At 37.9% G+C, this 19,755-nt stretch overlaps 1 long non-coding RNA gene across 1 annotated transcript; it reads right to left on the bottom strand.

The window, feature by feature from the left end:
- Positions 1 to 3,325: 3,325 nt before the first annotated feature.
- On the bottom strand, positions 3,326 to 7,705 carry LOC130912884 (uncharacterized). The gene is made up of 3 exons (XR_009062660.1): positions 4,584 to 7,705; positions 4,422 to 4,469; positions 3,326 to 4,344 (listed from the first exon to the last, which is right to left on the bottom strand). It is a non-coding gene; the product is annotated as an uncharacterized LOC130912884 (long non-coding RNA).
- Between the last annotated feature and the right edge of the window lie 12,050 nt (positions 7,706 to 19,755).

A 19,755-nucleotide genomic window follows, 5' to 3' on the forward strand; every position in this document is an offset into this window, starting at 1 on the left:
GATTTGCAGGGGTGCCAATACTTTTGGCCTGCAGTGTATGTTCCCTGTTGCGACATTTAGGCGGGAAATTGAACTCAAGTGGATAACATTAGAATAAAATAAACATTGGAGCCTGACATCTGGAACGGCACAGTTGCCTAGCATTGGGCACTGTTGATGTGCTGACGCTGGCTTGGTGTGCTTAGACCTTCATGATTATGTAGTTTTACCTGCATACAGTTGGATGCGACCACTGAAATGTTGATGGATTTACGTTCTAGGCTTCTTATCCAAATCAAGTCTGATTCAATTGTCTCTCTGTACGTTAGAGTAAAAGACAAAGCGATTCTGATAAATGAAGATAACGTGAACATGTTATTGTTCTTCTCTTGTGAGTTGACAGTAACAATAACAACAATATCCTGCAAGCTTTTATCACTGTGCTCTTGTCAGTCTAATGCTGATATTATGAGTGCTACAAATTGGCACCTTTAGGGCACGACAGGGAGTCAAAACAGTGCAAACATTTCTGGCAAAGATTTAATCATGTGTCGTCTTTATGCAGTCGATTTTAGAATACGCTGGTCATTTCGGTAGCTCGCTATATTTACCTCTCTGCACATGCTATGACAGCAATGAACAAATCATGCAACACTGCAGGAGCATCACACCAATTATTCACTTCACCAATAGGAGAGTGGCAAGGGACCAAACATGACATGGAATCATCTTGGGAGAGAGCGATTGTGTTTGCATCTGTGCTAAGAAATGATTGGAAAATTCCATCACCTCTGTTAAAGTTAAAATGCTAACAGATGGTCTCAATTGCATTCTTAGTGTGCATTAAGGGTGGAAACCTCTGGGTAGCTCACAATACAATGCGTTTTGCAATACAAGGTTTATTCGTTGTATTGTAGAATATCCTAAAATGACTTCCTGACTCATGTATCGATAATTGTTGTATCACCAGATCCTGTGATCATTGTGATCGTGAGCCTTGTATCGCAAATCGTATCGTATCGTGAGCTACCCAGAAGTTCCCATCCCTAGTAGACACCCAATCCGCTTTGACTGGGACCGCTTTGAACTCATTGGCAGCCAATGGGTTAACATGGACAGTATTCATGTAGAAAATTTTGTTTTTGTTTTATTTAACGGTGACAACTTTTTGAAAAGATACAGTATTTCAATTCATAGTGAGAGCATATAAATAACCTTTTGGGATTAAAACAAGTATAGCGATCGCTCACGATTTCAATACATTGTAACACTCCTCGTGTCTTCTGTTCTTTTTTTGTTTGGAAACTAAGGCTAGTCATTTTAAATACAAATATTTTTTTTATACTTTTGGGTATAATAAGCATTCAGAAAAAGGGTTGAATAAAAGCAGTGTCAAATTTAGTTGCAGTAGCACACTAATGAACCAATTTGCGCCGGACATTCCGCAGCTGTTCTGTCGCTCTCATGCACAAACTAATGTATCAAATGTGGGCATAGCGTACACATTAATGGTTTTATTACTGTAGTTATGATACTAAGAGGGGAAAATAGCAGTGGTTTACTCCCAAAATAACCGCAAAATTACAAATAAATAAAGTAATATTAACAATGGAGGTGGGGGGAGGGGTGGTAATATTGTGGGGAAAATCAGCCATAAATTCACTGGATTGATGCTGCCTTCACATGCTCTAGGAAAGAGGAGTGCTTTTGTTATCATCGCAAAAAAACATAGCAGACACGGACTTAATTTTGGTTTGTTGCATGAGCAAAACCGCCATTGTGAAAAGCAAAATCTTGGAAAATCGGGAATCATAGCACAATCCCAGTTCTCTAGTAGAAAATAGGACTTGAGGCAGCATTCACGTGCAATTTTTGACTCGACAAGTGGTATTTACCATAATTACGACACTATAGACCCTACTCACCTACTTCACAAAATGACGTGTCGCTGTATCCGGCCGCCATATTGTCCGTCATTTTTTAGCCCTATTCTCAATGGTTTCAATCAGTCGTGGAATATATAGAGCAATTCATGGAAGCCCCGGTGTTATCTGACGCTGTAAACTCATTGGATGCGTTGCATAAAAGGCGTTATGTGGAAAAGCTTCAGTTTATCCATTCGCCAGATCCATATTTGATGCCTAAATCGATGTTTTTCGACCCGCTGTCTTCGCCGTCTCTGCCTGACATCTGCTACCCTGATATTTACAACTATCTTGTCCACACAAAATCAGCCTATTCTCACGAAAGTTTGAAAAACTTTAAGAGCTTGGAGGCTTATAAATACTTTGTTGCTGGTTGGGTGAAACAGCTCCTCGTCCATGAAAATTTGGCAGGAATCTATCTTGTGCTCCGGAAGGTGAGTTACGAAATTTTCAATTCAAAATCTTTTGTTCTTGCTAACATCCACTGTCAAGTCTAATGTATTTCATGTCATTTGTCAATGGAGCTAGGGCTTTTAATGTTTATATGGTTTAGCGATAGCACTCTCACTACATACATATGTGTATGTTGTCGGCGATTAGCCTAGCAATGATCTTAATTGTGGTTGTCAGCCCAAAACCCTCTAAATATATATTAAATGCATCTTACCAGATATAAAATGACTACTACATAATCTGTGGTAATCGTTTGGAGCCCAGTTTTCTTGTCGAATTGCAGCAGCCCATCTCGCTCTCCTCTCCGGGTCTCTCGAAACCCGGCAGAACTTCAAGTCTCTCCGTCTCTCTTCTCTGTTATTGCAACCGACCGCCATACACGCCTTCACCATTTTGATTATTAATGTTAACGAGCAGAAAAACGCCATAATAGGAGGAATTTACGTAGCGGTAATGCATCAACAGTGACGAGTTGACGGACAATATGGCGCGGGGGCGTGGTTGTGACGTCATGTGAGTAGGGTCTATATGAAGGCAGCATATGTCAAAATATTATTGGGAAAATAAATCAACATTATTATAGATATAATTGTCCCATAGTGACTTTTTAACTAATATCCAACCGATACCGATATAGGCGGTGGTGGATTTAATATACTATGGTTAATTGTATTGTGATTCCCTACTGGATGCTTTAATTATGATAAATGTAAGAACTTCAAAGTTTTCCAAATAAACATTCTGTGAAAAATAAGAGAAAAACGTCAATTGAAGTTATGGAAAAAGTGCCTATATTGCACTGATATATTAATTGTTGCAATCGAAATAGTGCAAACATCAGCTTAGGCACTTATTCTGTCCTCAATGTGTGTGCTGGTACACAAATCGGCAGAACGCGAACAAATCAGGCTCCAAAGAGAAGTCAGATGCTGGGCGTAAATTTGAATTGGCTTTACTGTTGTCATCTTTCTCTTGACAAGAGCACTGATACTTTTTTGTAAAACTAAAAACAACAAAACATTGTGTATAAAATAAAGTCACAAATAAAGTGAAGTATTCACAACCTGTCAATTTGAATAGCAACTGGTAGTACAGCTTGCAAGCCGTGAAATAATGTAGCCACAAACAAAACAATATATACACATCTCCAATACACTATACAGTGCTCATCAATATAAAACAAAGGAAGATTATAACTACAAATTATGCTTGTATAAGGAACAAATGACATGGTGAGATGGCAAGAACTGCTATGGTACATTGGCTGCAGACGTTAGCTCATCCATTTACTGTCTCTCTCTATTCGCAATGAAGCAGAAAGTGCTGGAACTTTTCAAAACTAATTACACCTAGCGCCAGCAGGCAATAAGTGAACATGACAGCACTGCCATATGCATATTGGCCCAAAACCGATGTCAATATAATCCGATATCATTTTTAAACTACCGGATAATATTGGACAGCTCTAATATTAAACTGTAGTCAGAATTCAAGAAAATTTGAAATATTTGACACTAACAAAAAGAAAACTCAAAATGAAACAACAATAAAGTTGGAATATTACACAATAAATATTTATAATACATGGTATGACAGTAATATCAACATATTATAAGCTAAAATCTGAGAACTTTACATAAATAGTCAAAGTTTATAGATTCAAATTAAAAAATGATTTATTCCTCATTAACATTAAGAGAAGAATCTCAACATTTCTTATTTTCCAGAAAACCAAAACAAGAAGAAAAAAAAAACATTTTCCTTGGAGTACAAGTATTACAGGAAAAACAAAAAATGCAACAGTAGTTGACACAACAGTCCAACAATCCTCAGCAGAATGCCATTTGGAGAAATCCAATGAGTGTCCAGATTGCATCGCTATGGTGAGATCAAATCAATAATTTGACCAATTTATGCAGAAATCCAGGTCATTCTGCCTTGGCCACATTCTATTCTTGCAACTCTGTATTCCACATGGTTTCAGATGCTAAACCACAGAAAAACAAGCAGCTGAAGATTACCGTCAGCCTTTATTTATTCAGTTTCATTTTGTTAACCTCCTACCTGGCCTGCCATATGGCTTCTCGCCTGCCCATCAGTGCAGAGTAAATTCTACATGATCAGACACAAAGTGGTAAATGGAGCAGAAGTACAAACACTGCAATCTGCTCATTTGGTGCTGTGAAGGCCGTGGCGCTTTAGTCAATTAGGCAGTGACCCACTCACCTCTCCATTAGTCTCTTCCACACCACGCATGGGGAGAGTTGGAAAAAGACACTCTTGCACTTTACCTAAAATGCCTGAGTTGATGCCACACGGTAGAAAGTAGAAATCAAAAAGAGAAAACACCACACAAAGAAAGAGGAAGACTTTTCTTGAGAAAACCCAACAACGGATGTCAGGGCAGGGGTAGCTGCTCATTCTTGTTTCCATGGCAACACCAATGTGCTGCCGGTGCAGCGACACCAGGCAGGAGCGCATGAGACACACGTGCCAATGCCCAGCTGACGGCACTGACGATACGCCAGCGTCTATTCATAGCACCTCGGTGACGCCAAACAGGGACACGGTTTTTGGGCCACAGAGGTCCGCAATCTGGGCATTCGCTTACATCTTGACGAATATAGGCAGAGAAAGATATTATGGTTTATGTCATCTTCCTTCTGATCACTGTCCAGCCTGCCAAAGAGACAGCTGGTCGCACAACAACCTCTTTCATTTATTTATTTTTTTTAGAAGCCCGCACTATGTTTATATATGTCTGGATACGTTAAAGATCAAGATCCACTCCACTCACTTTGGCATATTTCTTTCCCTGAATTGCATTATTCATGGACGTTTTTTTTCTCAATGATCTTTATTTGTTACAATTAAAGATTTTAACCAGTATTTTTTGATCATGTGCTTCCATATTTATATGCTTTTATGCAGGGGATGGCAAATGTACGGCTCGCGGGGTTGTTCTACCTGATAGGCACGTTGTAGCTTCTTTATACTGTACACAGGGTTTGTACACCTTTTTCATGTCCAAATTCAAGCACTTTTTAAGGATTTTTGAGACCATTTTTTCAGTTTTTCCAGTACCTTTTAATCAATATCCCAATGTTTTTTTGTTTTTGTTTTTTTACAATAAAGCAGATACAAAATATGGTTCCTTCTCACAAGTACGCTAAAGGCTTCCAAAATGTTCTACGACCCAGGAGGCTCGACAATTTTTGTATGAAAGGCTGACGGTATTGAGAACACCCTGAGAACCTTACTCTTCCAAATTTTTTCAAGGACTTTACGCAAAATTCAAGCATTTTTCAAACCTTGAAAACACAACATTAAAATCCAAGCATTTTCAAGGACCTGTACGAACCCTGTGTGTATATACAAAATCAACATTAATGCTGTAAAACATTAGATTTGTGTGATTGAGGGCTCGCACTACCACACTTGGTTCACTTTCATGGGCGCAGTTACATTCGTTCATTTGCCGTCTTCCAGTCAAATTGGATTGGACGTCTAGCACCGTCAATGGCAGCCAATGTGCTAAGAAGGAAGTGACCAAATACCAACAGGAAGTAGCCTGGAAATACCCAGTAAGTATCTTAAAATGACATGGAAGTGACCCAAAATTACCTCATTGCCTACTATTGACAGCAATAGATGTCAAATTCACTTCTACTGGAAGGACTGGCTGTGAATGCTCATTTTCCAGTGCCACCAATGGTGCTCAACGTCCAATCCTTGACTGGAAGACGGCAAATGAATGTTCGTTCATTAACCGTCAATGGCGGCCAGTGAATTCACTTATTTGGCCAAAAATATACTAGTCTGGCCTACATGAGATCTAATTGTCATAAAATGACTACTGAACCAAAATGAGTTTGACACCCCTACCTTTAGGTGTTTTCAAGTCTAGACAAACATTGCTGATTTGGTTTCAACCAAATTTTGTCAAGAGAAGGAACATAACTTACGTCAGGATTTCAGGAAAATTTGCCTGTGTTCAACTGCAGGAAAGATATCTGATTCCAATCAGATTCCTCTTCAAATCTGATTTTAAGGACAAATTATCTAGGTTCGTACGGGTCCTACAAATCCTTGAAAATGCTTGGATTTAATTGCCGTGTTTTCAAGGTTTTAAAAATGCTTGAATTTTGCGTAAAGTCCTTGAAAGTGCTTAGAAGTGTTAGGCACACAATATATCCAGGCACTGTGTCTAAAAATATAAATTATTAAATGAAGGAAGATCAATTTGCTCAATTGCTGCGTTACGCTCGCTCTGAAGTTGCTTTCCCTTGATGTCCCACATCACATCGAGTACAATGCATTTGAGCCCGTGCGTGAGTAGTTTAGTTTAGCCTGAACAACAGCTTTCGGTTTGACATTTGGAAGAATGTTACTTTTCTTTATAAGAACTCGGATAGCACAACCTTATTTGTTTGTACAATTGTCACCAATGTTTTAACTCTGACAACCAGTTTTTGGCCTTGTTCAGACTGTCAACCCAAATCTGATTTTTAGCCCATCCAAATTGAAACTGGTTGGCTCTTTTGTAGTCTAGACAGTCCCCAAATTTTTATGAGACGGATTGAAACCACTTACAGGAGGTAGTTTCGTATCCGATCTGGACGAGATACTTCTCAGTCTGAACAGCTCAGATGGGATTTGACTGTCCGTAACGTACCTCTTTGCTGGATGACGCCTTCGTTGCCGCAACAACCTGTCAGGTGTGTCAATAATGTGAACAGGCCCAGATCTGATTTGGACACTTGCTAAAAATAGTGTGAACAGTCAACCCTAAAAATCAGATTTGAGGAGCAATCCCATTGGAATCAAATATCCCTGCGGCCTGAACACAGCCTTAGTATCAAGACCCTTTTCACGGTTTCGTCTTGTCTCATTCTTGGACTCCCCGGCTATGCGGATTTAGGATTTTCCATCAATCCCAGCACTTCAACTTGATACTGAAAGTCATTTTTATGGTTTTGGTCTGTTTTGGTCTCAACTTTCAGGAGTCTTGGTCTTTTCTTGGTTTCTGTGCGTTTAGCCTCGGATAATGTGGTCATGAGTACAAACCTAATGCTGTGACTCCTTAACTTTTAACTTAATATCAGCAATCCAAATCAAGACTGTCATGTGCTTTTAGTGGTGTTCAACATCCCTGAAATATATATATATTTTTTAATCTTCCATTAAAATGTGGTATTAAATCAAAACGGATCCAAATTCAGTGAACGAGTTATCCCAAAACCTCTCAATTCATCACTGACAACTGAGTGCACGTTTTTTCAGTGCACCGTGACGCAATGACCACGATGTTGTACAGTTGGCAAAGAGGACCAGAGACGACATCAAGTCACTGGCCGCTTTGTGAGCGATTGTTCAAGCTCAATTGAAACTTTTGTCACGCCCTTTGTTCCGCCGATCATCCCAAAGAATAACAGAGGCTCCGAGGCAAATAGAGGCTCATTGTGGCCGCTCGGCTCCCGAACGTGTGTCATTGTGGCGGCTCAATGGCTGGTGTCGAACACCGCTTTGGCTCCTCACGTGCAAAAGTGAAAGTAATCCAAGCGAGACCTAGATGGCTCCTTTGTTTGTGCCAATGTTGTGTTGTGTCTATGTTAAAGGCGCTGTGCAATCGCCAACTGTTTGTTTGTCGTTATTCTGCTGATGCTGGCCTTTTACACCCCGGGGATCAGCAGTTTGCCCACTTAGGAGAGACCGATCGAGAATTGGCTTTATGTGTGTTTATGTGGAAACGCTCCATTATAGACCTATTGTGCCCATATTGCTACATCAATAGTGGCATGACATAGGAAAGTGCTGTCTAAGACATTTAGGCGCATTACACCTGTGTGCGTCATTTTCTAGGGAAGACGGATGCCTTCGTTGAATTGGGAAAGTGCTACAGCATTTCATTTGCTTTGTTGCAAACATTAAGTGGTAAACAACTGAACCCTCATGGTTTGTCCTACATTGTTAATGATTTATCTTTATTTTCTAAACTATAAATTGGCTGTATAACAATTCACAGTTGTTCTCACTAGGGTTATAAGTGTAGATGACTCTTACATAGATGATGCAATTGTCTGCAACTTAAAGCCTTAAAAGGATGTGCTCAACACAGTCACACTGAAAAAGTCACAGATTTAAAGGGAATGATAACACATAGTATTAATCAACTTTATGTTAAGGACAGTTGCTCAAGGTATTTATGTATGCAAATGGAAGGTTCTTCTGAACCTCTTATAACAAATAATGTTGAAACAATAAAATATGACATCGCTTGCGAGCGCAGATAGTGGGGATGTCAGTAAAACTCACGAACATAAACAGGTGAGAACAGGTGCATGTGACAATGGGTATTAGTGATGGCGAGGAAAGGCGGAATATCTGTGATACTCACATTTGATTTGTTAAAATAGTACTGGGATTGATAAACTGTCTGCTCATGACATGCGGACACTTTCAAGAAATACGGTGATACCTCTACATACGAAGTTAATTCGTTCCAGGACCTTGTTTGTAAGAAGAAATGGTCATATGTTGAGCAGGATTTTCCCATTGGATTACATTATAATTCAGTTAATTCGTTCCCCACCCCGAAAACCAACACTAAATCCTTAATAAATGCTGCTGATATTGTGGCAAATAGCAGTTACACAGAGCAAAACAAAAAAATTATGAATACAAATCTGAATAATAATAATATTAATACCTGTGATAATGTAACGAAACGAGTTCTAGTATGGTGGATGTGTTTTGCGTGGTGTACCTGAATGCACCACGTGGCTGACTTAACACAGTGTTAGAGGGACTTATTACTTTCACTTTTTTCAGCTGCGACGGAAAGTAGTCATGTTGTGTTGCACAAATTTTGAAATAAATGATTAAAAACCTGACGAAGCTGGCGATATTTTGGCAATGTTACCACAATAATAATTGTCACCTTAACTTATAAAGACGGGCAAACGGAGGTCAGAGGAGGATCGTTGAGATAGTAGACATTCTACGGCCGTATTGTCGAGCCAGTTCACTGACGCGAGCACCACGCTCATATTTTTCTATCTTTCCGTCTTCATTTCAATGGTAAGCCTCACCTTTTTCCTTTTATTCACCACCTGCACTAACATTCTTGGAACCCATGTTGATTTCTCAGACAGAAAATCCGAAGTGCGTCCGTCTTGCGGGAAAACAAAGAAACTGCGGCGCTCTCATAAATCTTTGTATTTCGAGCATATCATCGGATGTTGAAACAAATGGCGAGTCAAATTTTATGTCCAATATCAAAAAGTCTACATACAGAATTTTCAGGTTGCAACGTGTCTTAACGGTAAAATATTGCCTATTGTTACGAAAGAAATTTCAGGATATGAAAGGCAAAAATACAATTTAGGCTGCTATTCACAGCTCCCAGAGTTTACTGAATGTCACATACTTACATTACTACATACATCTACAGAGTACAATATAATATACAATGTAATCATCCAAAGTAACCGTACCAAAGGTTTTGTTGTATTATCATTTTAGCCTAAATGTGTGACGGCACGTCATGCTGTATGCATTTCTGTCGGTGGTTTTGAATCTTTTTCCATATTAACACCCATTATTTATTCGACATTTGAGTCACAGATTACCATTTAATGAGATTTATTGATATTAAATGGAAAAACATAACGAAGTGAAGCTTAAGACACAGGTAGGTTGCCAGCATTATTAGTGTTACTGAGCTTCTATTCCCACCTAATGGAGAAATGTTCATTTTAAAGTCGAAATATGTATACATTTAGCAATACAACATATTGCTCTGTCGTAAATAATATTAATCCTCATTATACCTTTGGAAATTGAATGCTTTTTCCTTATAGATCCTGGTGGTCCATTTAAACTCAATGGAGTTTCACAGAAGGATACACTCCTATCGGCAAACTCGGAGGAGGGTATGACATCATGTGAATTATCGCCATTCTAACTGGTTTACTGCAAAACCACAAAATGAATCTTTCAATGTCCACACCATATTTTCGGCTATTTCTTTTTGAGTTCAATTCTGATATAAAATTCTCTTAAACATACAAATAACAAAAAATGTATTTGTACACCAGTGTTGTTTTTAGCAGCCTTTTTAATTTTCGTCTTAGTCTTTTGGACGATAATACTTATTAGTCCTAGTCACATTTTAGTCATTTCAAAATGTGTTTGTCATCGTGTAGTTTTTGTTGACGAAAACTCAGACTACGGTAATTTCATCTAGTTTTAGTCGACGTTTACGCAAAATGTTTTTGTCAGTAAAATTCTAAAGTTTTACTCCAAAAATACATAAATTAAATAAATAAAGGTTCCCAACTATTTCGAATGAACATTGACAGACGAGGACTTATTGTCATGTCAACTGAGTGCCAACTTGGTGATAATACACACTTAGCAGGAAAACAGTACATTATTTTCAATTAATTATACCCACCTGGATGCCCCAAACTGTATTTTTAAAAAATTGCGTGAGTTTGAGAGGACGCTCGCCGTTAGCATTAGCCTAATACTAACTCGAACATGAATGCTATGCTAACGCTGCAAGTTACAGTTAGTGTGTGATGATCACTCACACATGGTGTTTTATGCTCCTGAATGAAATGGACCGCTTGGACGTGTGTGGAAGTGATCGGTATATATATTCAATTTTTCAATCCCGCGCCATGAAAATAAGTTACTTCCGACTCCAGTCTCGGGTTCAGGCTGAATGCGAATGTGACGTCACCCGGGTCAGCATCTCACAATACAGCATTGCTGTATAACATGCAGATGGACTGCGGAATCAGCTGATTTTGCAGATTAATTTGTTTATTTATCGCATCACGCCAGCCAAACGGCTGCAGGTTTTTGTAGATGCACCAGGGAGAGGCGTGTGAGCCTTTTTGGGTTTCAAAAAGTTCCCGTTCACCCCGAGATCGGCCAAAACAAGTGTGCGACAAGTTCGACAACTGTAGGACCATTGGACTTACGAGGAAGTGAGTAAACATCGTGCTTTGTATTGTCAAATAGTGGAATCATGGCACACGTTTTAATACAAAGGTGGCTTGCATTGTATGGCTGACATGCTCCTTGTCCATCAAGAATGACACTCGGCCGACGACCGGCGGCTCGTCGCACCCCCCCACCACCTTGAGAGCGCTATACTCAGATTACAGGGTGACCCAAAAAAAAGTTTACACTCAGTTGACTGCTTGTTTAAAAGCCATTGAAACATATCTAAATAGGTTGTCATGCTTAAGTGATTCATTAAGGTCACTCAATGCAGCTGGTAATCTCTCGTCTCGACAATTCCTGTGCTTCTGCTGAAAATGAAGAAAACTTTAGCTGTACCTGAATTGCTGCGTGCTGGTCTGACACCTACTGAGATTGCAGCAAATCTGAGAATATCCAGATGTGCAGTCTACAAAGTTAAAAAGAAGCTGAAAGATACTGGAACAGCCTCACGAAAACCTGGGTCTGGAAAACCCGATCTGTGCGGACCAAAAAGTTGATGACAAGGTGATATATGGCCACCCCAGAGTCCAGATCTCAATCCCCTGGATTATAGCATATGGGCAACTGTGGAGGACAGTGCCTGTAAGAAGCCACAAACTTCTGTGGCATCCTTGGAGAGGTCAATTGTTAGATCTTGGGAAAAGATGACAGCATCCTACATAAAGAAGACCTGTCAAGCGTTCCGCAGGCGCCTGGAGGCTGGTGTGACACTTAAGGGAGGACACATTGAAAAATAGAATGTACTGTACATGTTCTTTACAATAATGTATAATTTGTGATTAAATTCTAATTCTAAACTGAATAAACATGGCATTTAAGTTGTATTATGGCAGTGTAAACTTTTTTTTGGGTCACCCTGTATTGCCTCTTTGTGTGCCCGGTGTTTTGTCAAATTTTCCAGCCCATCAGAAATTGCAACTTTGTGTTAGAAATGGCCGGTGATTACAAAGTAAACACTACAAACTTTCTTTAAATAAAGGAATATTTACTTACGTTTGATCATGGACGGACATGAAGGAAAGCTCTCCTCTGACACATCCTGCCATGTTAGCTTTACGTCCTTTGCCGTGTAGTAAAGCATTATTTTACGCCATATTCCTGTTGACATTGTGGCAGCTATGCGCTTCTCAGACGTTGGCCGATTTGTCCGGCAGTCATTCTGCAGCTGTTTCCCCGGCAAATGAGCTCTCTTGCCCGCAGCAGGGGAACGAGTCTGACGAGCTGTAACTTGCTCGCCGCCGGACGGGTTGCCGATCAGCGAAGACAATCGACAACCCCGCACCCGTGTGATATGATCCTCGGTAGTTTTGTGTGATTTTTCACTTCGAAAGAAGACAATAAGACTGAAACAGCACTCGGTTTGGGTTAGCATGTCGGCTAGCTGTCACGCCTCCTGGTTTGTTTACACTCTCTGAAGCCGAGGCAGGGAAATGACAAAAAACTCCTGTGGCATAAAATATAGGTGCAAGAAGTGGACAGTTTTGACCATTATGAAGTAATTTTGCCATGTCGTACTGAATAAATGCATTTTTAATATGTCATATTCCATTTAACACAGGACTGTTATTTGTCATGACCATACCATTTATTTAGCAATTGGGGACAAATACTTTGACCAAAAGAATATCCTGTAAAAATATTGGAGTAGAGAGACTGAAACCATGACATTTTGCGGCTCTCTTCATCGCATTTTCCTCGATGAAACCGTGACCCTGCCAAAGTCAACCTCCTGTTGGGGACACTTTCATCTCGTCATGAAAGACTGACATTCGTCTCGTTATTTTTAGTCTCCCAAGACAAGTTTTTAACTCAGTATCATCTCGTGACCGTCGTGAAAAAAATTGTTCGTTGACGAAATATTTTATTTATAGTTATTGTTGACGAAAACAAACTGGAACACTGCAATATCTAGGGGAGCTGTCTTTGATTGACCCTAAGATACAGTATAACGTGGTTTTATCTCTGCGTTGTATGTTTGAAATGACGATGAGAGTCAAGACTGCGGTGTGATGTGCTTTCTGAGAAAAGTCACAAAAAGACACAATCCTCCCATTAAACTTGGTGGTAACAACATGCCCCTATTCAAAATAAAAAAGATGCAATTTCTATACATGAATACATGCCTGAAAATTACATTTTAGAAAAAAAAAGTCTCCACAGGCAAATGGCACTTACCTCCCCATCAACATCCACACAGAAAAGGGGAGAACTAATAATGTGCGCCCAACTTAAAGGAGAGGGTGCCACGCCAATAACTGACATAGGGGAAACAAACAACATACAAACAAAAAGTTCCAACTTTGAAGGAGGAGAGACAGAAATAAAATAGAAAATAAGACAACAACAAAGTTTTGTGTAATTATAAAATATAAACATACAACATATATATATATATATATATATATATATATATATATATATATATATATAAACATACAATATATATACAGTATATATGTGTATATGTATGTTTATATTAGGGCTGTCAAACGATTAAAATTTTCAATCGCGTTGATTACAGCTTAAAAATTAAGTAATCGTAATTAATCGCAATTTAAACCATCTATAAAATATGCCATATTTTTCTGTAAATTATTTTTGGAATGGAAAGACAAGACAAGATGGATATATACATTCAACATACGGTACATAAGGACTGTATTTGTTTATTATAACAATAAATCAACAAGATGGCATTAACATTATTAACATTCTGTTAAAGCAATACATGGATAGAAAGACTTGTAGTTCTTAAAAGAAAAAATTTAGTACAATTTATAGAAATTTTATATTAAAACCCCTCTTAATGTTTTCGTTTTAATGAAATTTGTAAAAATTTCAATCAAAAAAAAAACTAGTAGCCTGCCATTGTTGATGTCAATAATTACTTACACAATGCTCATGGATGGCTGAAGCCTATAAAATCAGTCGCACCTAAGCGCCAGCAGAGGGCGGCAAAACTCCATAAAACACAATTATCAAGTTGTGTTTCACTGTACGGTCATTTAAATCTGTCTGAGCGGGTAATCTGCGTTAATTGCGTCAAATATTTTAACGTGATTAATTTTAAAAAAATAATTAACGCCCGTTAACGCGATAATTTTGACAGCCCTAACATATTTATACAGTGGGGAGAACAAGTATTTGATACACTGCCAATGGGTTTTCCAATTGTGAGTGTATCAAATACTTGTTCTCCCCACTGTATATGTGGCGGAAAACACTCAGGTGACTCTGAGACCCCCAATTTGAACAAATTTCAAAATTGTCCTTTATGCATGTGTGATACATCATTGGAAAGCTTAAAATCTCAATTTTCTGGGGAAAGAAAAATTTCAAACAGGAAGGCATTGTAAAAAAAAAAACATTTTTCTTTTAAATAGCAAAACCATAACTGGAAGCGAGAGCATGCAAGAGCAGAATTAAAGACGCCATGATTTTAACGAGATATTATCGCGTACTTACCTCGTTTCGATCCAAAAACTCTATGTAGCATGTATTATCGAGTGTCAAGACACAGATGTGAATGGCCACAGTTGGATTTTTGGGGATTTTATGGGTGAAACACATATATATAACATATATATATATATATAAATATAACAAGGGTCGCGATGCAGAAATCGCAGACATCAAGGAGTGGTCAAGATGTTCTTTTTCTAATATTTACCCTTTTAAATATTTTTTTCTCCAATTTTTCTTTGTTTGGATCGATTATTTATCATCAAGCATATTGGGGAAATTGCGACCGTAACAAAAAAATACAATTAATTAATAGTTATGAGGTAGATACCCGTGACTTTTTTGCAGATGCTATTTTTTTCATTGTGAAGTAATTTGTGTAAAAGTTTAAAATATGCGAGTGAATAATTTTTTAAAGTTTTTTTTTTTCCTCAAATGAAATATTAGACATCAGTTAAGGATACTAAGCTAAAAATGTCAGACATTTGAATAAGAAATATAATTACTTCTTTTTGTGGCTGGGTTGAAACAAAAGCGGTTGCGCGATGTCTGTAAATGGGGATTTCCAGGGTAAAAGGGACAAATTAAAAACAGTTTGGGGGCTTAATGTGCCCTGAATCTGCTATGGCAGCATATACACATACTGTTCTATCAAACACAACAGTTCTTTTGGCTTAAAATACAGCACTTTATTTTAAAGAGGAGTGCAAGAGCAAAAACTGCTTTTTCAGTCTTGTCTGTACATTTTGTATAGACTCTACCATTTAGTTATTATGCTCCTCACCTCTGGAACAAATTACCTAAAGGTCTAAAGTGTGCTCAAACTGTTAGCTCCTTTAAATCAGGGCTAAAAACGCTTTTATTTATCACAGCATATCCATAAATGTCTATATATTTCAAATTTCAAGCTATTTACTTTTTATTCATTTTCTGCTTTATTATTTCTGATTTCAATTATTAGTTTTTTTGTTTTATTTTTTAATTAATTTATTTATTTTTAAATTCTCTTCATGATTGAATGCATTTTTTATGTATAATTTTATTTCCTGTTTCGATTGTCTTTGTTATAACTTTCTTTTGATTTAATGTAATTTGTATGATCTTATGTGATATAAAGCACTTTGAATTGCCTTGTGTTGAATTGTGCTGTACAAATAAATTTGCCTTGCCTTGCCTTGCCTCCCCCTCCCCCCATTTCCCCTGGTAGGGTGGGTGGCTGTTCATCTCAAGCCCGAGTCCTCTACCAGATGCCTGAGAGATTGAGGGTCTGGCACAGTATCTTTGCTGTTCCTAGGACTGCACTCTTCTGGACGGAGATGTCTTATGTTTCTCCAGGTATCTGCTGGACACGTGGCTCCAACGGCTGGATAGCTCAGTTGATAAGGCATCCGCCTCTCACCCTGGTTCGAATCCAGCAGGGGCCACTGAGCAGGGCATACAGCACATAATAAGATCTTCCAGTTGGGTCCTTTGTTAGGACCATTTGCGCTACAGCCTAGCTACCTCACAGGATGAGTTATACAGAACAGAAAGACATATCGGCTCAGACGTCGCCTGGATGAACAAGATCCACGCCAAGTGCTGAGAAACCAGGGCACTAGGGTGATAAATGGGCTACTCGGACACGCAACAGACTGCAATGGACACGAGAAGCGAACACCCCTAATACATATGTGCATAGTGGTTATTAAAAATTGATTCTGAGATATATCGCAAAATTACGTCACGCAATTCTCACATCGATTCAAAATCCACCTGCATCGATCCTTATGCGTGTGTTTTTGGTGGAAGTAAACCGTGGCTGCACGGTTACTCCCATCCAGTAGTTGGCAGCGCTCAGCACCATTGCCTCGCAGTCTGGTAATGTAACAACAACATTAGACTAATCTGTGTAGAGATTTGTGTACGTCGCCCTCTAGTGGTTGCTGAGATTTCCTTTTATAAGTCTAAAATTTGAGCTCATTTTGGCTTTGATTGCAAAAACGGAGGCATGGAGTATTTAAAATCCTGCATTAAAGCAGGTTTGGACTAAAGCAGGTTTGCACTAAAAAAGAAAATGTTATAATGAAAGTATTACGTTGTTCGAACATTAAAAATAAATCATTTTTACTTGAGTGCTCGATAATATTTCAGGAATAAATTGATATAAATTAGGGCTGTCAAAATTTTTAATCGAGTTAATCACAGATTAAAAATTAATTAATCGCAATTCAAACCATCTATAAAATATGCCATATTTTTCTGTAAATTATTGTTGGAATGGAAAGATAAGACACAAGACGGATATATACATTCAACATACTGTACGTGAGTACTGTATTTTATTAAAACAATAAATCAACAAGATGGCATTAACATTCTGTTAAAGCGATCCATGGATAGAAAGACTTGTAGGTCTTAAAAGATAAATGTTAGTACAAGTTTTTTAAACTTTATATTAAAACCCCTCTTAATGTTTTCGTTTTAACAAAGTTAGTAAAATTTTCAATCAAAAAATAAACTAGTAGCTCGCCATTGTTGGTGTCAATAATAGTTATGGTGCTGAATCAGTCGCACCCAAGTGCCAGCAGAGGGCGGCAAAAGACCAAAAAACACAAATAACAAGTGGAAATGACACTTATCTGTCATTTTAATCTGTTTGAGCCGGGCATGTGCGTTAAATGCGTCAAATATTTTAACGTGATTAATTTTAAAAATTAATTAACGCTCGCCAACGCAATAATTTTGACAGCCCTAATATAAATATACTTATGTCCATTTTGATTTTTTTTTTCTAAAGTGATATATAGCAATAATCGTCTTCAAGTGAAGTATCGGGATTAATCGGGTTTGATTCGAATTGTGACCTGTGAATCATGATGTGAATCGTACCGCCAGATATGAGGCAATACACACCCCTAATTTATATATATATATATATATATATATACATATAATATATATTTTAGGGCTGTCAAAATTATCGCGTTAACGGGCGGTAATTAATTTTTTCAATTAATCACGTTAAAATATTTGACGCAATTAACACACATGCCAGCTCAGACAGATTTAAATCAGAGTACAGTGAACTGCCCACTTGTTAATTGTGTTTTATGGAGTTTTGCTGCCCTCTGCTGACGCTTGAGTTTGACTGATTTTATAGGTTTCAGCACCCATTAGCATTGTGTAAGTAATTATTGACATCAACAATGACGGGCTACGAGTTTATTTTTTGATTGAAAATTTTACAAATTTTATTAAAACGAAAACATTAAGAGGGATTTTAATATAAAATTTCTATAACTTGTACTAACATTTATCTTTTAAGAACTACAAGTCTTTCTATCCATGGATCGCTTTAACAGAATGTTAATAATGTTAATGCCATCTTGTTGATTTATTGTTATAATAAACAAATACAGTCCTTATGTACCGCATGTTGAATGTATATATCCATCTTGTGTCTTATCTTTCCATTTCAACAATAATTTACAGAAAAATATGGCATATTTTATACATGGTTTGAATTGCGATTAATTGCGATTAATTACGATTAATTAATTTTTAAGCTGTAATTAACTCGATTAAAAATTTTAATTGTTTGACAGCCCTAATATTAGAGATGTGACCGAAAATTCGGCGCCGAAAACTTTCACCCGAAAATAGCTAAAATTGCATTTTTTGGTTTTCAGTTAAAAGACCTAAAGTTTACCACCGAACAGTTTGAAGAACCGTTGTCCTCTTTTGATGACGTAATGAAAACATGGCTAGAAGCAACACACTGGCTACTACTGTTTATTAAGTATTTTGATGTATCAAAGAAATACATAAATGATTAAATGAATTAAATAAATTTGCTTCATCACTGCTACACACTCGTTCTGAAGTTGCTTTCCATCGATGTCCCGCGTCACATTGTGTACAGTGCATTTGAGCCCGCGCTGTAGTTTGGAGGTTAATCAAATGAACGGTATACAAATAAAGTAGTAAAATGCATACATGTGCATTTGCTGTGGTTTAGTACAACACATTTATAGCACGACCACTTCCTCTTTTTGTCACATTTTTTCACCCGGAACTTTCACACCTCCTCCACCAGTCGCCGGTAGATCTCGGCCTATTTGCTTGGGTATTGATTGATTCCACTTGTTGTACAAGAAAACACAAAGTCTTATTTTAAGGAGTAGGAGAGGTTGTAATAGCCTTGTAAAGAACTTTACCAGTTTTGGCGAGAAAGGAATAGTTTTTTGTTGTTCTTGTGAACTACAGTTCCACACAAACGTAGATTGAGATCTCATTTAGCTTAGCAATTGGAGGCGTGACCAGAGGTGGGTAGTAACGCATTACATGTACTCCGTTACATTTACTAGAGTAACTTTTTGAGAAAAATGTACTAATGAGTAGTTTTACTAAGCCATACTTTTCTTACTTGTTTAGATTTGTGAAGAAGAAAACGTTACTTTTACTCCACTACTTTGGGCTACACCAGAGGTGTTACATTTTTCTTTATTTTACAAATTAGATTTGTTATGCCAGCGATGCCAAGAGTAGCTCAACCAATTTCACCAATGAGCAACAATAATTACATGACTCCATTATACCAATCAGACGCAAGCTTGCCGTTCTATGTTCACACCAGCCTGTTCAATCATGTAGTGTCTGTAAAACACCCTTAAAAAATGAAGTATTTGACATAGAGCGCTGCCCTCAACATGACTCGAAAGCGTGGATTTTAACCTCTTTCCCAGTTTGTATTTGGCACCGATTGACCACGGAAAACCGGAGATATGATCCTTTTAATTTCATAATAGTAATTATGAAGGGGCTATTCACTATTCAAATTAGGAACTATTTTCTCCACCAGAGGGCACTCATGCTCTTTGGACGAATAATGCTTCATTTACTAGTATGTAATTTTTCTTTCTCTTGTCGGAATTCA

Source organism: Corythoichthys intestinalis, chromosome 3 (genome assembly GCF_030265065.1).
Source record: "Corythoichthys intestinalis isolate RoL2023-P3 chromosome 3, ASM3026506v1, whole genome shotgun sequence".
In the NCBI taxonomy this organism is placed as follows: domain Eukaryota; kingdom Metazoa; phylum Chordata; class Actinopteri; order Syngnathiformes; family Syngnathidae; genus Corythoichthys; species Corythoichthys intestinalis.